The 21,400-nt window shown below is 31.7% G+C and overlaps 1 protein-coding gene across 2 annotated transcripts in view; it reads left to right on the top strand.

Annotated features, from left to right (window-relative positions):
- Positions 1-21,400, top strand: part of LOC113517350 (uncharacterized) — a 70,701-nt gene that overhangs the window by 11,438 nt on the left and 37,863 nt on the right. The window contains exon 1 of one of the 2 annotated variants that reach the window (XM_052901620.1): positions 4,368-4,577. The exons of the other annotated variant lie outside the window; for it this stretch is intronic. The gene's annotated coding sequence lies outside the window, so the exon portion shown is untranslated. Of the gene's footprint in view, positions 1-4,367; positions 4,578-21,400 lie in introns of those variants that run through there. 2 annotated transcript variants of the gene reach the window in all.

The following is a 21,400-nucleotide window of genomic DNA, read 5'->3' on the forward strand; positions in this document are numbered from 1 at the left end:
ATCCACAACACTTTCACTTACACAATAGGAATTGTTAGTACTTAGGATAACAATGTGCATGCATTATTTTTCGTATTATCTCACGGTGCAATCAATTATGTCATCCCATAATTATACACTCACGCAACATGGCGGATAATAAATTATTTCTATGGGAATTGGATAGCGAAATTTATTATTGAAAGCAAATAAATGTTCAACAATATAATTTATTATACTCTTAATGTTGTCTTTTAGTAGATCTTTAAGATCTCCTTTGTTCAATGCTTGTGGAGATTTAACTCTTCCGTAACAATAAAGAGTGTGAAAGTGATTGAGTGCAGTGTATAAATATCTATGCATATATGCATAATGATATACATGTAAACCTCAATAAGGTTTTGAAATTGTAAATATATAATAAATAAAATAGGTTTTCCTCGTATTTCTTTGATCAATATGGAATTTTATATATAGAATATTGTATTATGTATTAAAATATGCTTCATTTACATTGGACACATTAAGAAGATTTAATATACAGTGGTGGACTTATCCCATAGAGAGATTTTTTACAGTAAACAATTAAGTGTTTTAAAAACTATTTGTATATTCAAGTGATTTTATTTGTTAACGATTTGTACATATTCTAGAAGATATCAAGTTAATCGAAAAATTTGTAAAATTAAACGCACAGGTTACAAGTGTTTCGATATTTTTGAGCTATAGTTCAGTTGTTTTCGTGTCATGGTCTTGCAGTGTGCTGCGTGTGAAACATGCTGACCTCTATGTATGGTCAGTACTGTATTACGGACATGTACGCAGACTCCGCGATCCTCATATCTAGGTCGCCCAGAACAGGCGCCACCCGAATACGCCATTTCGTAGTAATCCCAACGATTTGCGGAAATACGTATATCGTTTTCAGAGTGGAATAATTCCGTCAGACATTTCGATCGTCAATGCAGAGATTGTGACGTCAATAGCAAACTTCATGTTAGTATAAGTGGTACTGTGGATATGTTTATCTCATAATTCGCAAGCTTTAGATCACTTAAGATTGCGTACGCACTTTGGGTATATTAGCTACAGTCTATACTGTAAATAATAAATGATTATTTTTTTTTTAAGTTAACAATTTAATACTAATCCTTTATATCTAATCAGTACAGCTTTACACGCAATTCTGATATTTCTATTAAAAAGACTTTGAAAAAATGTTCTATTTTAATGATAAATCACAAAAATAAAAATCTAGAAAGAAGAAACTCTTAGACCTGCAAGAGATGTCACAGTGTGATAATCAGAAAATTTGCAGGGAGAGATAATATAACTTTTAAATATATAGTTTATAAGTAATAATTGTTTTCACAACTTAGAAAATACGCTCACAGTACATTTGATAAAAAGAAATAATAACCGTCGCACGTAGAAATGGATATCACAGAAGGTACTCTGTAACGCCAGTTGTTTCAACTTATAATGTCGCTTAAATTATATTTGGTAAAAGACGCATCAGAGAATACAGTCATGAATGAGGAACATATGAGAGTGGATCGGGATTACCAGTCCCCGCCGAGCTATCTCTATATTCTAGCAAACAAAAAGGATGAATTTGGGTTGATGGCCAGCTATCAGTAATAAACGAAGAGACGTCCAAGTTGTTTATTATATCTACATTATAAAGTTGTACAGTATTTTATATAGATTAGATACTGTACAATGACTTTATGACTAAAATGTACGTACGATCTTTATACTCCTGAGAGATTATCTTCAAATGCAAGCTGAAACCCAAGGATGCATTTTACATACAATAAAATTATAACAGGACTGCATTTGTACATGAAAAATATTGAAGAAAAATTGATATGAAGGTGTCTTAATAAGAGCAATAGAAACCAAATACAATATTTTCTGTACGTCTATATTTTTGTGTCAGCATCACACAAAAACTACTGAAGATCTTACTTAAAAACTGGTGGGTCTTGATATACCATCTAAAAGCGGACCATTTCAATGGTTTTTATTTTTAAAATCCACGTGTATTATGAATTAGCAAACAAATAGTAATAAATATGATGTCATAAAAACTTCAAGCCAACAAAGTTCGAGCGGGTGTCTTCTAGTTATTTTGACTAAGTTTACTTTACACTTTTACTCGGGAACGGCTTGGCACACTACTTCATTAATTCTGCTAACACATTAGCAATTTCCTGTCATGCACAGATTGTCATTCGCCAATCCCGCTGATTACTCATCAAGGTATTCATTTGTTACTTCTATTTCACTATAAACTGTACAAGTCTTTCTTTTAACTTCATTTGTCACTGAATAGAGCTCGAATGTCACGGCTGCGAACAATGGTAGATTTATCAAAACCTGTTACAATGATAATCCATTTCTTTCCCGTTCTACGCCGTTGTAATATTAATTTTGATGTAGCTTAATGAAAGCTTTAACTTCATTTCAAATCCGACGCTATTTGTATTCTGTTTTTAATTACAATATTTGGTTTAATGTTTTGTCATATATCTTCCATGTTTACACATAAATAAATTTGAATTAAACATTCTGCTACATTCACGTACGCGTTGTGCGATGATTTTATTAAAAAAAGAACACTAAGGCCCAATATCACAGTTTTTTTAATGCATGGCAAACAAGTTGACGGCCCACCTGATGGAAGGTGGTAACCGTCGCCTATAAACAATAGCAGTACCATGGACATAACATATATACTGTTTCGCTCTTAATACTCCATCATGCGTTGCCATTCCTGAGGACTCAGGTGTTATTCCTCTGTATCCTTTAAATTCATTGCTATATTCCATCCTTTAAATCGAAACGCAGCCATGCAAACACAGTTGCTTCACGGTAGAAACAGGAATGGGACAGAGGTGTTTAAACAAACGACTTTTGTACAAACTCTGGTGAATATTTCAATGAATGCATTATAAATAAATTAAAATAAAGGAAGCAAAAATCCTTATCGTATTGCAAACAATTGACTAATTTTAACATATCTACTATATACCTAATAGCGGACATCCCGTCACCAGAATGCTACTAATCACGATATACTTACCCATCACACGTCCAGACAAAATTAGCCAGAAGCTTCTTCCTATCTCCTTACACGTATTTTGAGGTCGTTGCCTTTTATATTGATTTTCAGATATAAGAGATATACCAGATATCTCTTTGACAATCTAGCTAGAATACTCGACTACAGATTAGTAGCTTTTAAAAACTAATAAGTACAATAATTTGAGATTGTGTTCCACAAAAAAATTACTTTAATTGTGGTAAAACAGCTATTTTGATTTAAAAACTAAACCAATGAATCGATTTTGATAAAATTGCTATGGGACCAATCTGAAAACATATCCTTTTAAATAAAAAACGAATTTCCCAAATCGGTTTATAACTGAATGGAGTAAAAGTATTTCTATATGTATAGCAGGTATATAAAATAATATAAATAACCTTGAGAATATAGTTTTATTTTAATAAGTGCAATTAAAATGTAATGATAGCTCTAGTCTACGCTATCGGTATACATTGACGAGGCTCCAGCCAGAGATGATAGGGGAGGATGAAAGCAGGTCTTATTTAACCCATCATTATGAATTTCTCAGAAAATAACGATGTTATTCCCGGGTATTTACTAGCAATGGAGCTGTTCCGTATTAATCAGTCATACGTGATGAAGACCCCCCAATAATCCGTATTAGAGTTAATTGTGGGTCTACAACACGTATAGTATCCACCCTGTATACCACAATTATACCACCCTGGTATAGAAGGGGTCTACAGAGAAAACTAACATGCTCTCATCCTCGCTTAATTATCACTCACTGGTTCCTCGTCAGCGTATGTAGACAGTAGGCGGGGATACCATTCCATTTTCACCCATTAAAAAAAAGCAAGCGTCTATATGTTATTGTTATTTAGCATTAGACACACATACAGTCCGTATGCTTATTTGCCAACATTAAGGTATAATAGTTTTAAATTCTTAAAATGATAAATGATAAAATGTCACAAGTGGACATGCACATCCATTCACTATTGACATTTGGAATGTAAATATTTACATTTTACAGTTACCACTTTCACTGAAGAGGGCGGTAAGATTGTCATTTCCTGTATTATAAAAAAAAAATACGACACCGAACCTTAAGTAGTTTCAAAGTGTTCGTAATTCACATAATTTATCTTGTTTATTTATAATTTGATAAAATTATTTAGTTACTTGTCTAAAGTGGTACCTAACATTACAAAGTTTAAATCGATCGATTTTCAAATTAAATTTTCATGATATTCCAGTTCAGATTCAACGAGAGTTTAGCAAGCACTAGCTAGGTAGGAATCAACTCCTCAGCCAATGTAGTCTTAACGAGTCTTGCGCGACCAACGGACGCGTGTATTTGTGCATTTGACGCGTTTCGTTTTACTGAATTGGACTTTAAAGGATTAATAAATAGTCAAGTTTATTAATTTCCCCTTGAAAATTGTGATTATAATATAGTGTTTTTGGATTAATGTGAATGTCTATACACACAAAATACTCTTGTGCCTTGTTGTCGTAACTTGTAAGTAAATATTTTTTAATCAAAACATACATTGTGTTCAAATCCAAAAATAGAGATGTCTGACTTTAGTAGACACCCTAAAAGTATAATTAGTAACTTTTTTAAATTAAAAATAAACTGCAAATTTAGGATTCCTATTTTAAATTTAATAGTAGGACTAAAAAGTGTTATAAATAATAGTCATTTAATTTTTTAATTAAGTTTGATTATATTATAGTGTGTTAATTAGATGTATCTCTATATATTTTTATTTTAAGTCTCTTGGTTGTTGTTTTTTTTTTTTTATATAAAATAAATAAATGTACGTTTATTTTGTAGCATGTATTGGTAGTATCAAGCGTGGCAACCACTGACAAAAACCAAGGGGGAGGCCTATGTTCAGCAGTGGATAGTTAATAGCTGCTAGGAAGATGTTTGAATAGCTAGTTTTCATTTCGACTCTATGATATTTTTCGCCAAGTCTGAACTGATTTTAAAGAAAGTTTTGTTAAGATTGAAAATAGTTTCATTTTTTGTGTAAATTGTTACGTTTCGATAAATATTTGAGAGAGTGAAGGACGATATAAGATAATTAGATAAATTACGTATGCCTTAAAAATTTATAATTTGCAATAGTTGGTTGCAACTTGGTGTATTCAGCTCACGGCGCCTGATCACAGACCGGTTGGAAAGTGAGTGCTTTGTTGTCGAAACCGGATCAGTAAATAATAATGACATGTGTACTTGATACATAATAATACACTCAATGTACCCAGCTTTTATATTATTATTTATTATATATTTAAATTGATAAAGAAAATATAAAATCTAAAACGAGATCGAAAAACCATTGGCACCACCTTCTTGTTCTTGCTCTCTGTCAATTTTCGATCAACTGATTTATAATGCTTCTTTACACACAGCTTATGGTATAAACTACGAACAAAAAGTATTTTAACGTATTTGTCTACTACATTGCAAACTGTAATTTTTAGAATTTAACTGTCGAGATAATTACTTAGTTAATAATTTATCTTGAAAACTTAGCATACCTTTTAACTACATATTTAAATATAGTCAAGGTTACAGCTTGAAATATCTGCACTATGCGGTAATGCGGTCCCACACAAAAGCGGGGTCACGATTGTTTGATGTCTGTGAAAATTGATATTCATGCGAACGTAGGAAAGTAAATTAAATATATCAAGTCACGGGAATTTCTGTATTATGCAACTAAACTTAGGCAATCTATTCTATTGATTGAAGGGACGGGATTTTTAGTAACAGGGGCTAGTAGATTTATTGCTAACAGTATATCTTGTTATGTAGATCACGCGGTCCTCCTGGGCAGCATCGTGGTTAATTCCTGATAAATACGTCATAATAGGCCATTGGTACCCCCGTAAGCGTATACAGATAAGGCAGACTTACCATTACATTTCCATCCATTAATAAAATAAATTTAATGGAATGTCTATTGATTGACTGAGCCGAACCATTTCTATTAAAATTGTATGTCAATCAATTTCCTCAACTTATCACGCTATTTAATTCATCGAATTTCATTAATTATTCACAAATAATTTGGATAACACTATATCGTGTTATTATGTATTTATATTTATAATTTATCAAATAAATTATGTACACTACTGTAACCCTCATTTTGCTAATATAAAATACGGGACTTTTTGCAACTCGAAATAACAGGAAGAGAATATCGTCATCTCTTGAATTAATTATATACCTATATACCGTTTTTCATACGTGCTGTATAATAAAAATTCATTATCAATTAACATAGTATTGAAAATATATATTATTATAGTTACGATATCATGTATTTTAATTAACTAGAATTTGAATTTTATCAAGTGATTGGCCATAAACTCGTGACAAAAACTAGTCACAGTCGGCTGAACTAACAATTTTTAATACAACTTGTCGATGGAAAATATCTGACCTTACTCTGATATTTCACAAAAAAATAATCATCTTTATGTTATTACTACGCATGATAAAGTAATATATACACATATTTGCTTAATTTGGTTTAAAAATTGCACATCAACTAACAATAATTACTCTTAATGAACTTATTGAAAAATTCCTAACTAAGGAAACTGGAAAAACAAAGTACTATTTATAAAAGGAAAAATTTCCAATCGTCTGAAATGTATAAATAATTTATTTAGTTAATACTATAAATAAGTAGGTATACGAGGTTTGTCCGGAAAGTATATATATATATATATATATATATATATATATATATATATATATATATATATATATATATATATATAGCACATATTTTCCATCAACTGTCTGGCCTGGAGGGACGAATTCTTGATGGACAATCCCCCGAACATCGAAAAAAACAATCAACATTGTCTTGACATTTGAGCGGGATTTTCTTGATTTTTTTGTTCGTGGTTCCCCGGATGTCTTCCAGCCATTCTTGCCGAGTTTATATATATATATATATATATATATATATATATATATATATATATATATATATATATATATATATATATATATTATAATTTATGCACCTAATGAAAATGAAGAAATAATAACTTCACTTTATTTCTAATCTTTATAATTAATTCAAATTATGGTAAATAACTGGTGAGAGAAAAACGCAGAACTCTACTCGTAGAAGGCGGACATCGAACCCGTTAAGCTCACATTTAGAGCGACGACCTTGCAGCCTCGAAGATTTAGCTTTGCTAACAAATTATTATAAACTCCGCGGTTATTGTACTTGTATGTGTATAAAGATTTATACGGTGTTTCTGTGGTTCTAAGTTCATAAACCTGCTACCTGATATAAATATTTATGATTAAAATACATACATAGTTGTAATGTTTATTAAAAATAAAATGGGAGTGCTGTGAGATTTTGAACATCATTCTTAAAATATCAGTATATATTTTTTTACATTGAGTACCAGAAATTGCGAGGAATGTGCAGACGCATTTGGTGAAAAATGATGATCATACTTCGACGCTCATGGCATTTCTTCATAGTCAGTCCTGTGACCAAAAATGTCATAGCTATTGTACAACTATTAAAAATTATGCTGGTTACCTTACCTTTAAACCAAAACAACAAATTATCTACGCATTACTATTACGGTAGAAATGAGTAAAGAGATAAATAATCGAATTTGCAAACATGCAATCCTTCAATCAACATTCAATGCAATTTAAATATCAAATTCAAAATCGACCAATTTTTCCATGATGCGTTTAACAAATCTAATTTATATCTAGAAATGGGCTCAGAATAATAATAGAATAGAAAATTGGTCACGAAACAAACAAGAACATAAACATAAAAATCTAGAAAGAAAAAGTACTAAATAGAAATGGCTGAAGGGTCCTTGTCAGTTTATACTGATAGTTCAGAGTATACCTGTTATAACAGTAAGAGTCGATAATATCTCTGTCTATCCAATCTTTGGTTACAGTCGTGTACATTTTTATAATTTTCTAAGGTTGACTAGGTAATAATTATGAATGTCAAGATTTATTTATTTTATAGTATCTAAATTACGGCAATTACTGAAGTCAAAATAAGAAAATGATAAATTTTATTGATTATAATCTTATTGGTAATTAACGATTCTGAGTTTAAAATATTTTTTAATTATAGACTTTTATGGAACTGTAGTAGATTACAAACCAATAGATACAGAACTATCGTTTTATTTATACTTATTCTAGCACGTCCATTTAGAGAGGACATAATTATGTATCTCTTTAAAACTTTCGTAAAAACTATCTAACCATATAACTAATTTTGAAATAACCTTGTTTTAAATAACAAATGAAATAAATACCTTAGAGCACTTATACAAACTTTAACAAAACCTACAGCCAGCTATTCGTTACATTTTTAACAAACCGCTTCGTTAAACCAACGCAAGTAAGAGTTCTTTCTTTGTTTACCAATCCTCAACTTGCTCGGTTTATTATGCTACAGTCACTGGACATGTTTCACTATTGTTGTTACATATTTAAATAGCTAATATAGTAATGATGAATAACATGTAATATCTCAATGTCATTGTAATTTTTTTAATGTTTATCACTATAATACGTTTTGTCTATGACCTAAGCACAGGCATTGCTCATTTGTTTTGAAATATACCTACCTTGTAGCTATGACTTTTAAAATTAACATTGCGAGCGCAACTAATTCATCAGGTTGCCTCCAAAGAGACATGCCAAAAAACTCAGTTGCTTTTAGTGATGACGCCATCACGGTTCCGCAAGACTCATCTTTCGTTTTTTATCAACTATCATTTTATACTTATAACAGTATTTATATATCGTCTATACTCCAGACTTGTATTATGGCAGTAATGGAAGCAGTTTTGAACATCAAATATACTTAAATAATATTTGGAGCTTAAATAATTTTTAATGTTTAGAACAATATTCTAATATATCAGACATTCATATAGACTACAATAACTCCTTGAAATCCTACAAGTGGTAAATATACTTCATCTCCGTCTTCATGAGATAAAACTAATTTTAGGTAAATTTAAAGCAAAGTTTTATTTCATTCAATTGTAGATGCAGAGTATCATTTGCGCTCTTTGTACAGTGCAACCCCAATTATAAAGCATGGCTTATGATTTTCTAGTAATTGCAAATTAAATTTGATACTTACGCCAGCGTAGTAGTGGGTACCTCTATATATCTATAGGAATTAAATTATTACTTTATGTGTAAAATAAATGCTACAATTATGTTTTTCTGTCCGTTTATCCTAAAATTCCTAAATGGAGAAAATATGTTAAAATTTTTATGATATATTTACCTCCAAAGTATCTATTGCAATTTCACGTTTCGTTCAACATTTCCACACAATTTCCTGTTGCAAAATATTTCCCTCTTCGTTTCTTGTGGCCTATTTCTCTTTGAAGTATTGTCGTTCAGAGCATAGAATGCGTCGCCATGAAGTCTGCGCTTTTGTTTTTTTTCTAAGCATCTTGCGCTCTCGACTTATTAACTCACTTCTATTTTTATACTAATATTATGTTTGTTTTTATGTTCTATTCATTAGTTACATTGAAAAATATTATTCTTTCCAGATTGTATAGTATAATCTGTGAATGTTGTGACTTGTGACCCATTGCCCTTATCCATATTCAATAGATCTCTCTTCACTGCACCGTTATTTTTATGATAATTTATATATACATTGAACACAATTCTCTATTGAGAGGTTATAACGGCTTTGGTACTTAATGTTTGCTTTGTAATGGACGTAGCTATTGCACGTATCGGATTTTTCGACCTTCATCTCTAGTAGATGTACCTATATTTAGAATTAAGAAACGAACTCTTCGACATTGTCTGCACAATTCTTATTACTATAGGGACTTATAAAAATCCATTTTAGCAAATGGCCTACGTCAATTAGGAACCTCTAAATAAAATATCAAGTTTCTACGTCCAATAAGTTGAACTATACGAATACGAATAATACCAGAGGGAGACTTTGTACAAAAGTCGATTGCTTAGATACATCTGTCCCATTCGTGTTTCAACCGTAAAGCAGTTGTGTTTACATGGCTGTGTTTCGGTTTGAAGTGTGGGATATGACGTGAATTTACTGGGTACAGAGGAATAACACCTGAGTCCTCAGGAATGGCAATACATAGGGGATATCATGCGTGAAACAGTATACTCTATTATGTCCATGGTACTGCTTATGTCTATAGGCGACGGTTACTACTTTCTATCAGGTGGGCCGTCAGCTTGTTTGCCATTCTAAGTTGTATTAAAAAAAAAAAACGTTGCTACAGTCGGTAAATTTATATATAAATGGATTTATCAGAAAGAGAATTTAGCAAATCTTATTTTTGTACTCATATTTATTATTACATGTCGATATGTTGTTGTTAGTTCTAGTCAAAATTGTAATATAGAGATTCTTTATTTACTGGGGGGTAAATTAATTAATTGGCCATGTGGTCCAGGCATAAAATAGGCCACCCCTTCCTCTCTCGTGGGTGTCGTAAGAGGTGGACTATGGAAGGGCGAGGAATTGGAAACAGCGTCCCTCTTAAAACATCTCTAAAGCCTAACTGCGGCTGCCAATCTGTCTTCCAAGCGAGGCAACTACTGGAAAAATCCCCAAGGGAGAGTCTTACGTTCAGCAGTGAATGGTTAAGGGCTGATATAATGATGAAATCAATCAATATAGCCCAAACTATGACCGGAGGGAATAAATGTCTGTAAGTTCTCCTTATCTTGTACTTGTAATACTTATATGTAAACTTTCTGTTACGTAATACATAATCTAAGTAAATAAGACGATATTTGTTTTCGCAATATAACTGCAGGCAACGGTAATAAGCCATGTACTTCAATTGGCATTGCCTGCAATATTTATCGAATCATTTTTAATTTGATTAAAACAGTTTTTGCATTTCTGGCCATTTGCCAATTTACCAAATCGAATCGGAGAGTTCGTTACCAAAGTTTTTCTTTTTTTTTATATAATAGAAAAACATGAACTAGTTAAAGTTCTGTTTACAGACCAGCTTTGTTTGCTTTCCGAAAGATATTTCGGTCTGGCGTCTTGTTTTACAGTCATACGGACGGACGTGTTTATCGTCTAGCGATAGGGGATCGGTCGTAAAGCGACGATGGTTTACTGAACTTGTATTTAAAAAAAAATATTTGAGGTATTGTCTATCGAATAGAAATAATACAATAGTTGCATTAACTATTGTATTGTGTAGGTCCGTTTAAATCTGCTCGTTGCAACCAATTTTTATAATCACAGATCGACTTGAAATATGGTAAAATCATCTTACTTGCTATCCTTGTCATTTGAGCTTGGCGTTGACATCTTTAATTTATTTATTGTCCCTTAGCAATAATTTCTTCTTTTCTGTTATCATCATGTTATTTCAACAGTATAAACATATTTTCCCAGCATCAACATACTTTAAAGTTTTGTAAATTGTTCGCACTCTGAAGTACTTATATTTGCTATGCTGATAAACATAGAACTGATAAATTACTTTGTCTTATTTTAATTTGCCTTCATAGGTTTTATTATTCTCTATATTTCATACTAACGCGCTTCGTTTGGGTGGATAGAATTTTCAAAAATAATGTATAGCCTATGTTACTCACCGATAATGTAGCTTTCTATAGGGGAGGCAATTTTTAATTTAAAATTGGTTGATTAGTTTTCGAGTTTATCCATTACAACGAAACAAACAAAACTTTCTACTTTATAATTATTACTACAGATATACTCAGAACATGTGAATAAAAGCGATTTGTAATAATATTGTAAGTCTTGAGTAATCTTTAACTGTCGTGTCCTGAATGTATGTAGTATGCTCCTTTTAACTGTTAATTAAATGCTTAATTTTTACTATAATGTCACACGTCTCACTGTTGTAGCACATGGCGCCTAAAAGTCGCGCCTTACCCACTGTTGCAAAAACTTGTTTCTACTTTGATATAGGTTATTGTTACGTGACCTTTCACGTTCAATCTCTAGGGAGCATTTATTTCGGGTAGACCCCAGTCTGTTAACAAAAGTACGACCTACTGTTCCAAGCAAGAAATTTATTAGCCTATTAGTTTTGCGTCTATCTTTGATCAGATTTCTATTTGTATTTAATAAATCGCCCTGGCTTTAGGCAGCACGACACAGCTTTAATTAATTTATGGATGAAAGTAATTAACTTTTAACTTTTATTCTTCTAATAAAAAAATAAGCTCATGGATACCAGCATGGTCCTCTTGACTCCGTTTAAAGATGTGACGGTTCGCCTATAGTACAATAGGTTTAATACCATAAGTACATAGAAAAGAAACAGGGGTTCCTATGGGTGACCGCTGCGAAAGCTGAGCTATTTAATATAAACAAACTTTAAAGTCAAGGTTCACAATAGTATACAGAGAAGACGTTACCATATATGAAATATTGACACAGAAGGGAAACTCCTTTGGTGTGTTTCCAAAGTGTAGTGGATGTCACAAGAAAATTAAATAAATTAAACAAAAATATATTATATTTTATATATAACCAAATTATAGTTTACCTTTTTATCATCAGGTGTAAAAAAGATACATACAACACAGTTTAATAAGGTTTATGAGAGTCTTTAAAGTTTTATAAATTCGATAATCAATTTAATATAAAATACCAAAATACGTTAACATATAATTAAATTGAATTTAAAGAAAAGTTCAGTTCGAATAATAGGCTAAATCTGATTATTGAAATATCTACCCTTCGGTGACATAATCTATGACGTTATTAGAGAAAGAATAAAAAAAAAAAAAAGAGGAGGAGAGCCGGCAGATCGGAGGGGCGCGCGGGAGTCGCTTTTTAGGAATTGCGCAGAAAAAAAAAGAAAAAAAAAATGGCGCGGGAGTCGTGTTTTAGGGATTGCGCAATAAAATAAAAAAATAACTGGGATATAGATCTAGGAGGGACTGGATCGATGAAGGGGTTTGAGATCTTAGTGTATCACTATCGATTAAGTGTGTGAAATTAATCAATAGAAGACTGGAGAATCCGGTGAGCTTGTTCCATTTATTACTACGTAGTTAGATTTTTGACTGTGATCACAGGCAAAGTCTATACTTAATATTTTTCCCAACAACTATTAAAATACGTATTTAGTCGAGTCCATATACCTTTAGGTAATGCGTATATCGTTAAATGCAATCACATTTGAACAAATTTTACATCAATATAATTTACGTACTTACGTTATTCTACTCATATACAAAATCCAATTATATGGTCGTTTGATAGAACTTCATCAATTTGATTCAATGTTCTAATTGTCCAGTTTTGGAAAATACTTATTAAATCAGCTATTAAACTATTATAATACTAACTAGTTTCATATCTAGTTATTATAAAGTATTTATTTATTGAGGATAATAGACTAAAGTGACTATGGTCTGGTCTCATTGCTGGGGAAACAGCCATTGATGAGAGAGAGGGGTTATTGAGTGGCGACCCTATAAATGCAAGTGCGGTGTGGGCTACCTCCATTGTTTGGAGTGACTGTTTTATGTGTATTGTGGGGTCGTTCCTTGTGTCAGTCGGTGAAAATTGCCTGTGTTCAGTCGTGGGTTGGTGATGGTTGAGACGATGATGATGATGAAATATTTGTATTTATTACACTATTACAGTGTTGGTTTGGAATATCTGTTCATACTTAACGCTTCATGGTGAAGTGTTTTTATACCATTACTCGGTCGACCAGATTAATGATTCTTAGTCTATATTTGATTATCCATAACTACATGTGGGGATTTGTTTTACACCAGATATACAAAGAGACAGCTTAACTGTTGCAAGTGATATTATGTGAATGTAATACTTTAATACATTATTAATTGTGTTACTAGATAAATTCATGTGACTGTGGGGTGTTTATGGTAAACAAGCCTGTATTGTTTAAATAGATATTTTGTCTTGATTTATTATAAACTTTAATATTGATTTTGTTGTAGTAAGCAAGCTGATAATAACAATTCTGTGTGTATTACTGATTACTAATAATATTTAATTATGCTGATATTATAGGTGTGGATTTATTTCCTAATGGTAATAAAAGTACTAAAAGATTCTCTGACTATAGTTACTCTTAACTAGGTATGAGGTTCAGTATAAAATTGGTACTGTATGACACTTGTGAAGCTATGTATTTTACTCATATTTAGAAAGGAAGTTGTCCTGGCAATAAGGTTTGTATGTGTGTTGTTTGTTCATGTTATATTGACTAGACAAGTTCAGACAGGGTTAATATTAGTGAATATTTACTGGATTTATATTTAATATACATGTTTTGTATATTTTATGGGAATAGTATGGAGATATACAAGTAGTAAAATATAATATTAGTATTTTATAAATTTAATTATTGAGTTATATGTTTATGTCGGACTGTATCCAAGGAGATATGAATCTAATAATATCAAGTTAGGACAATTACTTTAAATATTAATAAAGCAAACACTAACACTGATTATTCACTTCTTTAATAAATTTACATTAGAGGTTAGGAATCAAATAGATAGCATATTGGGAAATCTTCACCACACATGTATTTGAGGAATGTTCTTTGATAATTAGTACTGTATGTATATATTATTGCAAGTACAATTGCAATAAGAATGTTAAACTTCTAATCTTCTGTATATTCTTGAATTTGAAAGTAAGCTTGGCTACTGATATGAATATAAAACTGCAGCATTACTGGATACTATTAATTATTTCTGGTGTAAACCATGATTATTTATGTAACTGATAATTTAGTTGTATATTACGGTTGATATATGATGATTTTATATTTAATTATATTAAACAAATACAAATAAACAAACTTGCTAGTATTTGTTACGTTGACAGTTGTGATAGATAATCAAAATTCAATTCAATACATCAATACGTCATTCAATACGTCATTAATGTGACAGATGTCAAACAAAAGGAGATTATACACGTTATGATTCTATATCTAAGTCTATAGAAAATTTATATAATTTTCTGTTATTTTATAATAACTGTAGGGAAAATATGGGAATTATTTATATGAGAAATTTCACTTAAATGATATGATAATTATTTAAAGACCTAATTTCTTAGGGATTTAATCATGATGATTTAAACACTAAAACACTTATTTATCTGAGAAATCCTCTTAGTAAATAGGTTTACTAAGACACTAAAAGGAAGTAGATATAGTATAACTATAGTACAGCTACAATAATTGTATGGGACTTACTGTCCTTTCTATACAAATATATATTTAATCTATATCTTTCACATTATAATTATGCAATATATTGCCTCTACTACTACAACATACACAAATAGGACTTATTGTCCTTCCTATATACTTATATATAATAATTGACCTGGCACTTTAATGTGTAATTTATCAGTACTTATGACAACAACCAATTAGGACTTATAGTCCTCTCTATAAAGCTACATAATTATTTAATCTGATTATTTCACAATGTGATTATTCAAACCTCTACAAATATTACAAAAGATCTCTATTACTCTCAACACAATAATAGCTTGTTGGACTTAGTGTCTTCAAACTTACAGAAAACCCAACTGGTTATTTCACGAGACGTTGTTAACTTGTGATTAATCAGTGTCTTTTAAAGGACTTATAGTTCCTTTAGATATATCTCTCTGAATAAATAATTGGTTAATTCACAATGTGGTTAATCAACAATAATATTATATATAATTGACTGGACTTATAGTTCATTCAATAGCACTCATTACTTTTAGTAGCTCTCGACCTATGGGTTGGACTACTCGTTCTTAGGCTCCGGCCTAATCAACAGATTTAACTTGAACCTTGAGTATTCTTGGTATTAAGTAAATAATAATAAATTGACAATGCTATGTTATGATATAGCAATTATCAACATTATATGGCTTGGCCAATTCCGGGGTGTGGAAGGTATCCCCTATCACACAAATCTTCATCTCTATCGGACTGTCTTCACAGGTGATCTCTAATGTCACATTATAGGGCCGAAGGGTTATGTCCCAACAAAGTAGGTTCTGGTGTCTGGGTGATCTCGCTTCTTGGTCTGATCTCTTGTGGAGCCGCAGGGAAACCCCCATTGAGTAAGCTCGTAACAGGGTGACGCTGGGAAACAGTTTCGTACTGTTAGTGGGTGATCTCTATGTCGCCATATAGGACTGAAAGGGTCATCGCCCATGAGTAAGCTCTCGTGTCGGAGTGATCCTGGGATTTCAGTTCCGATCCGTTTGCCTCTGGCAAACACTAATTTATACTGGAAGCATCGTGGGGCTGGTGGAGCCACTGTAATGTTGAAGTAAATGTACTTATGTTTGGTTTGGAACTGAGAATACTCATTCCCTTATTACCATCAGAGTGCATTAATAAATAGTAATACCCTTCCCTACCTTTTAGGAGGAAGAGTTATAGATAGTTGGAAAGTCTTCCACTGGTCCGGGCGTGTGAGGGGCCCGACCGCTCCCCCATTTTTTTTATTATTATTACAGTTATTCTGTAATTTACTATTAAATTAACATAACTTCCTAGTTACATGAATTATGAGTATAATTCATTAATTATTCTTAATCCTTAAAGATTTATCAATCATCTTCATTATTTAACTCCTATCATATACCAATTAAAGAACCTTTTGGTTATTACACACACAACGGGTCCTACATTACTAGACGATCACACATTTATTTATCTGGCCAAATGATCAAGTGTTCTACTATAAGATCTGTTCAATATTATATGTTTATTGTAAAGGTTATATGATTCATAGGGTGTTTGGGGTATATAAGGCAATATAGGTATGGGGTTATATTGAGGGTGTTAGGCCATTTCTTAGGGTAAGTTTTCATTATATTTTCATAGATTTCATTAGGTAAAGCCTTCGTAGGCTTTTCTTAGGCTTTGTAGGTTTTCCACGTGTAGGTTAGTTTAGAGGGTAGTTATTATAAGGGGTGCATAGGGGGGGACCATCACAAAGACAAGATATGAGAATAGTCGACGATCCCAAGCTTACAGGCGATATCAAGGCCTCAAGTCTAAGGCAAGACTTTGCCTCCGTATGTATGTTCTACCGCTTGTATAAAGTATGTAAGTAGTGTATGTAAAAATTCTTCAAAGGAATTTTCTCCTGCGAACGCTCAGACTGTGGAGTTCCTTTACGAGGTTTTCCCTAGAGACTATACAGCGTGCGGTTCTTCAAAGAGGGTATGTTAAGGTTTCTTCAGGGTCGGCAACATCTAGGTGACACCCTTAGTCTTTCAGGCGATCATAGGCTTCAGTAACCGTTCATCACCAGGCAATCTGAGTGCTTGCTGGCTGGCTACCTTCGTGGTATAAAAAAAAGAAAGTTATTACTTTATACGAGTAAATCTGATATTTCATCATACCAATAAAATGACGTAATTCTGTTCAGACACTTTCAAGCTAGCTAGTTTATATTTTTATTTTTGTTATAACAAATTTCAGTAGACCAAAACAAGTTAACTGACGCGTCATTGATCATATTATATTATGGTAGAATCTTTTATTATTAAATGGCCTTCATAAAAGGGGTCGATTGATACACCGGTACGATCGTTTGCTTTCCCGGATGTTAGCGGCGATTTACACCTTATAGTAAGTCCATTGTGTGCTGCAGTCGTAATCACCGATCATACTGTTGACGTAATCCTTTGCAAGCGGTGACTGGTGGCAATTTAGTTTAAATAAATTCGTGCCTAGTATATTTCAGAATCTCATAAGAGCTGGTGACGGGCTGCTAATGGCCGACACTCTGTAGCAACGGTAAATTAGAGATTTGCTGTCATTCCTTTTATTTAGTAGACTTCCTTTAAATCTTAAGCTAAATAATTATATAATGCACTGCTGTGGTATAAACTTTTCATAAATGTTCATAATAGTTTCTCTATCGATTTCTTCAAGAAACGTTTAAAATCATATTTTCACTATTACCTACTCCTTTATTTAATATGTATATATTGTATATATATATATATATATATATATATATATATATATATATATATATATATATATATATATATATATATATATATATATATATAATTATTTAGATTTTTGTTTTGTATTACTGCTATCCATTCGCTTATTACTGCTATCCATTACTGTGTTAGGAATAGAAAAAGATCTCTTTTAGGGTTAAGTTCACCTTTGCTTACATTGTTTCCAACTGTTATTATTACCGTATGTTTTAGTGCAATAAAGAATATTATAATGATTTTTTATATACAACTGAGAAATTCAAGACAATAACTTGAAAATGTCCTATTGGATCAATATGCAGACGTTGTCGTCGCGATGCAAAACACCAGTGCAACGAACTTTGAGGAACAGACCCTGCTGTAATTGATTCTCTAGTACCCTATTTGGGTGGTCGGAAAGTGAATCACCTTATAGATATTCTATTTTAAGGTATCGTAGACGGTAAATCACTTAAATGTTGTTTAGATATTGATCGAAAAAGGGTTTTTAAAGACGCTGGGTTATGAATATTTGTTTTAATTGTTTACAAACAAACCTTTTCTGAATAAGATAATATTTGCACCAAAGTTTTAGTAAATAAGCAACTATAATATGTAAAATATGGCAAACATACAAATTAAGCGACAATCTTATTGTGTAAGATTATCGAAACGTATAATGAAAGAAAATTTGTCCTTTTTATTGTATAATAACAATGTAGCAGGACATTGCCAAAATTACAAAATTTCTTTTGAAAATTCATCCCTTTTTACTGGCTGGAAGAAAATGCATGAAATAATTGCACCGACAAGAGGAAACTCTTAATTGAAAAGATATTACATAAAAAAAAATTATAGACCGTTTTTACTAATGATATAGACAGAAGCTTTTATTTTTTATTATTTTCATTTGCATTGTCTTCCATCTCTTTCCATTTCTCGTAATTTTATTAACAAAATAGAAACAGACGACAACTAATTTTTATGAATACTTATAATTCTAGAGTAAACAAGAATCTTGTTTTACATTACATATCCTAAACATTATGTCATTTTCAATTCAAGACACTATGATAATAATTTTCTAGACTTCAGACATATGGAGAAAGTGGTTTGATGACATAACATGTGTATATAAGTATTTGTATTTAATGATAATATTGAATTTTATATCTAGGTAGCGTTATAATAAGGAATTTTCTCACAACGTGTGGTACTATTCTTTCAATTGTGGAAGGTACTTTGTTTATTACCTTTTTATAACCTGAAACAAATTGCTACTGCAGTTGATTGCTGAAGCAATCGTCATAAAAAACGTACTCGTACTATTTACGTAGTGTGGAGAAGGTATAGGCTACTTTTTATTGTAGTTGATCAATCCGTCTCTGTTATGTTGACAAAGTCGCGACTTTCAGAAGAAAGGAATTCCAAATTCACCTATTTTTTCGCCTATTCTTAACCGATTTTCATAACTAGTTTTAATATCGATAGGTTTTATTCCCGTTTATCTTATAGTCTTGTCGCGCTTGAATTAGCTGTTTTTATTTGTGGAACAAAATTTTTATTATTGAATCTACTTTTTGAAGACAGTGTATTTAAATTGAGGTATTAAATCTAATATATCTATTTTTGTCTATGTATAGTACCTTATCGTTCATAACAGCATTTTAAAATAAGAAGAGTGAGATTACTGGTCAACATTAGTTTTGTTGCGTTTAAAGTAGTCTTTTTCTTTTTTTGCGCAGCAAAATTAACTTGTAGAATATGCAGTCGAGTTAAGCGTGTTCAGTATGGTTGCATGCTCTATCTCAATTCACAACACGTGTGGTCGGTCCGTTTTCTGTTAACACACGTGCTCTTGACTCAGCTGACATTTTAGCTGTTTGTATTATAGATAAAAAGATTTTTTTTTATTTCACTCGAGTTCCGCCAGTAACTTCAACCGGCGCATCTACCCCACCACACTCGGTCGGCTACAAATTATACCGTAATTGTAATTTTTAACGAATCCCGCGATTGCTATCGTTGCTAATTAAGTGCGATGTAAAAAAATACCAATAGTTAGCGTCCCACTTTACGTTTGACCAATTAATTTAAAGTTCTCGCTTCAACGACTTTTGGCATATGCTAAAGAACTGTCTTAAGGATTGCATAAAGATGTTTTGAAAAACTGGTCCTTCGAGCTGGATGACCTATTCTTAAAACTCATATTATTAACTAAAACTCATATAAAAGTTTAATATGATTACAAATACTGGCAAAACACCCCTTATGGTGGAGGCCTACGTTGTAATGTTAAAAATGTCCATTGCAATTTTTTTTTTTATATTATATATTAGAAATTTTATTATCTGATTTAGTGTAACTGTGAATTTTCGACTTAACAGTCCAGGATTAAATGAAGGGAAGAGCAATTTCTATTAATTTGGCTAAATATAATTTTAATGATGGAGATATGAAAAATCTATATAAATCATGGAGTGAAGCTCAGTCACCTTAGGCACTACCATTTTATCGTCACGGTTTCTATACAATTACATACGTGGGATCTCGTAATAATAGCGCCAGCGCATGGCGTCGATGCCCGCCGCGGAAGTTGGTTATTTAGTCAGTCATATACATCGTTTCAAGTCGATCTATATTGCGTGAGCCTGGCCTTCACCTGACCGTCGCAATGACAACGTCCATTATCCTATTAGAAACCATCTCGATACGTCTATTTCATCTAAATATATCCCACGACTTTGTATTTGTTAAACGTTACGTACTCGTACATCTATCTTTTTTAACCGTTTTTCCAAAAGTAGGATGTTTTTCATATCTAATCATAGTTTCAAAATGTTTTAAGTAGTTCAACAAAAACTTGAACAAAAGCTTTTTTAAGTAGTATTTATTTATGAAATGGTGTGCTCTAAAATTTATATAAATGAAAATAAATATTTATTAGTTCGAATAAGGTTCTTGGGCACGAAAAATGTCGATCTAAAAAAATTGTTATGTACCCATCTGTTTACGAAAGACTTCACCATACATATTACTTTGCATTAAAGAATAATTACCAATTTTATAAAGCGTTGCCATTTGAGATACCTTGCAGTCACCACGCCACTAATGAGTACGGATAATTTATTTTCACCATAATAATCATACTGCCCTAGAGATTGAAAGTAAAATAAAACAAAGCAGTGATCTCACTACTATATTGAATCATTTGTGTACCTCTGGGTAATTTATTTTAAATCCACCGCATCCAAAATGAAATTTTCACATATTTCTACGGCAT

This window comes from Galleria mellonella, unplaced genomic scaffold, assembly GCF_026898425.1.
Source record: "Galleria mellonella isolate WM207_F2 unplaced genomic scaffold, CSIRO_AGI_GalMel_v1 utg78, whole genome shotgun sequence".
Lineage (NCBI taxonomy): Eukaryota > Metazoa > Arthropoda > Insecta > Lepidoptera > Pyralidae > Galleria > Galleria mellonella.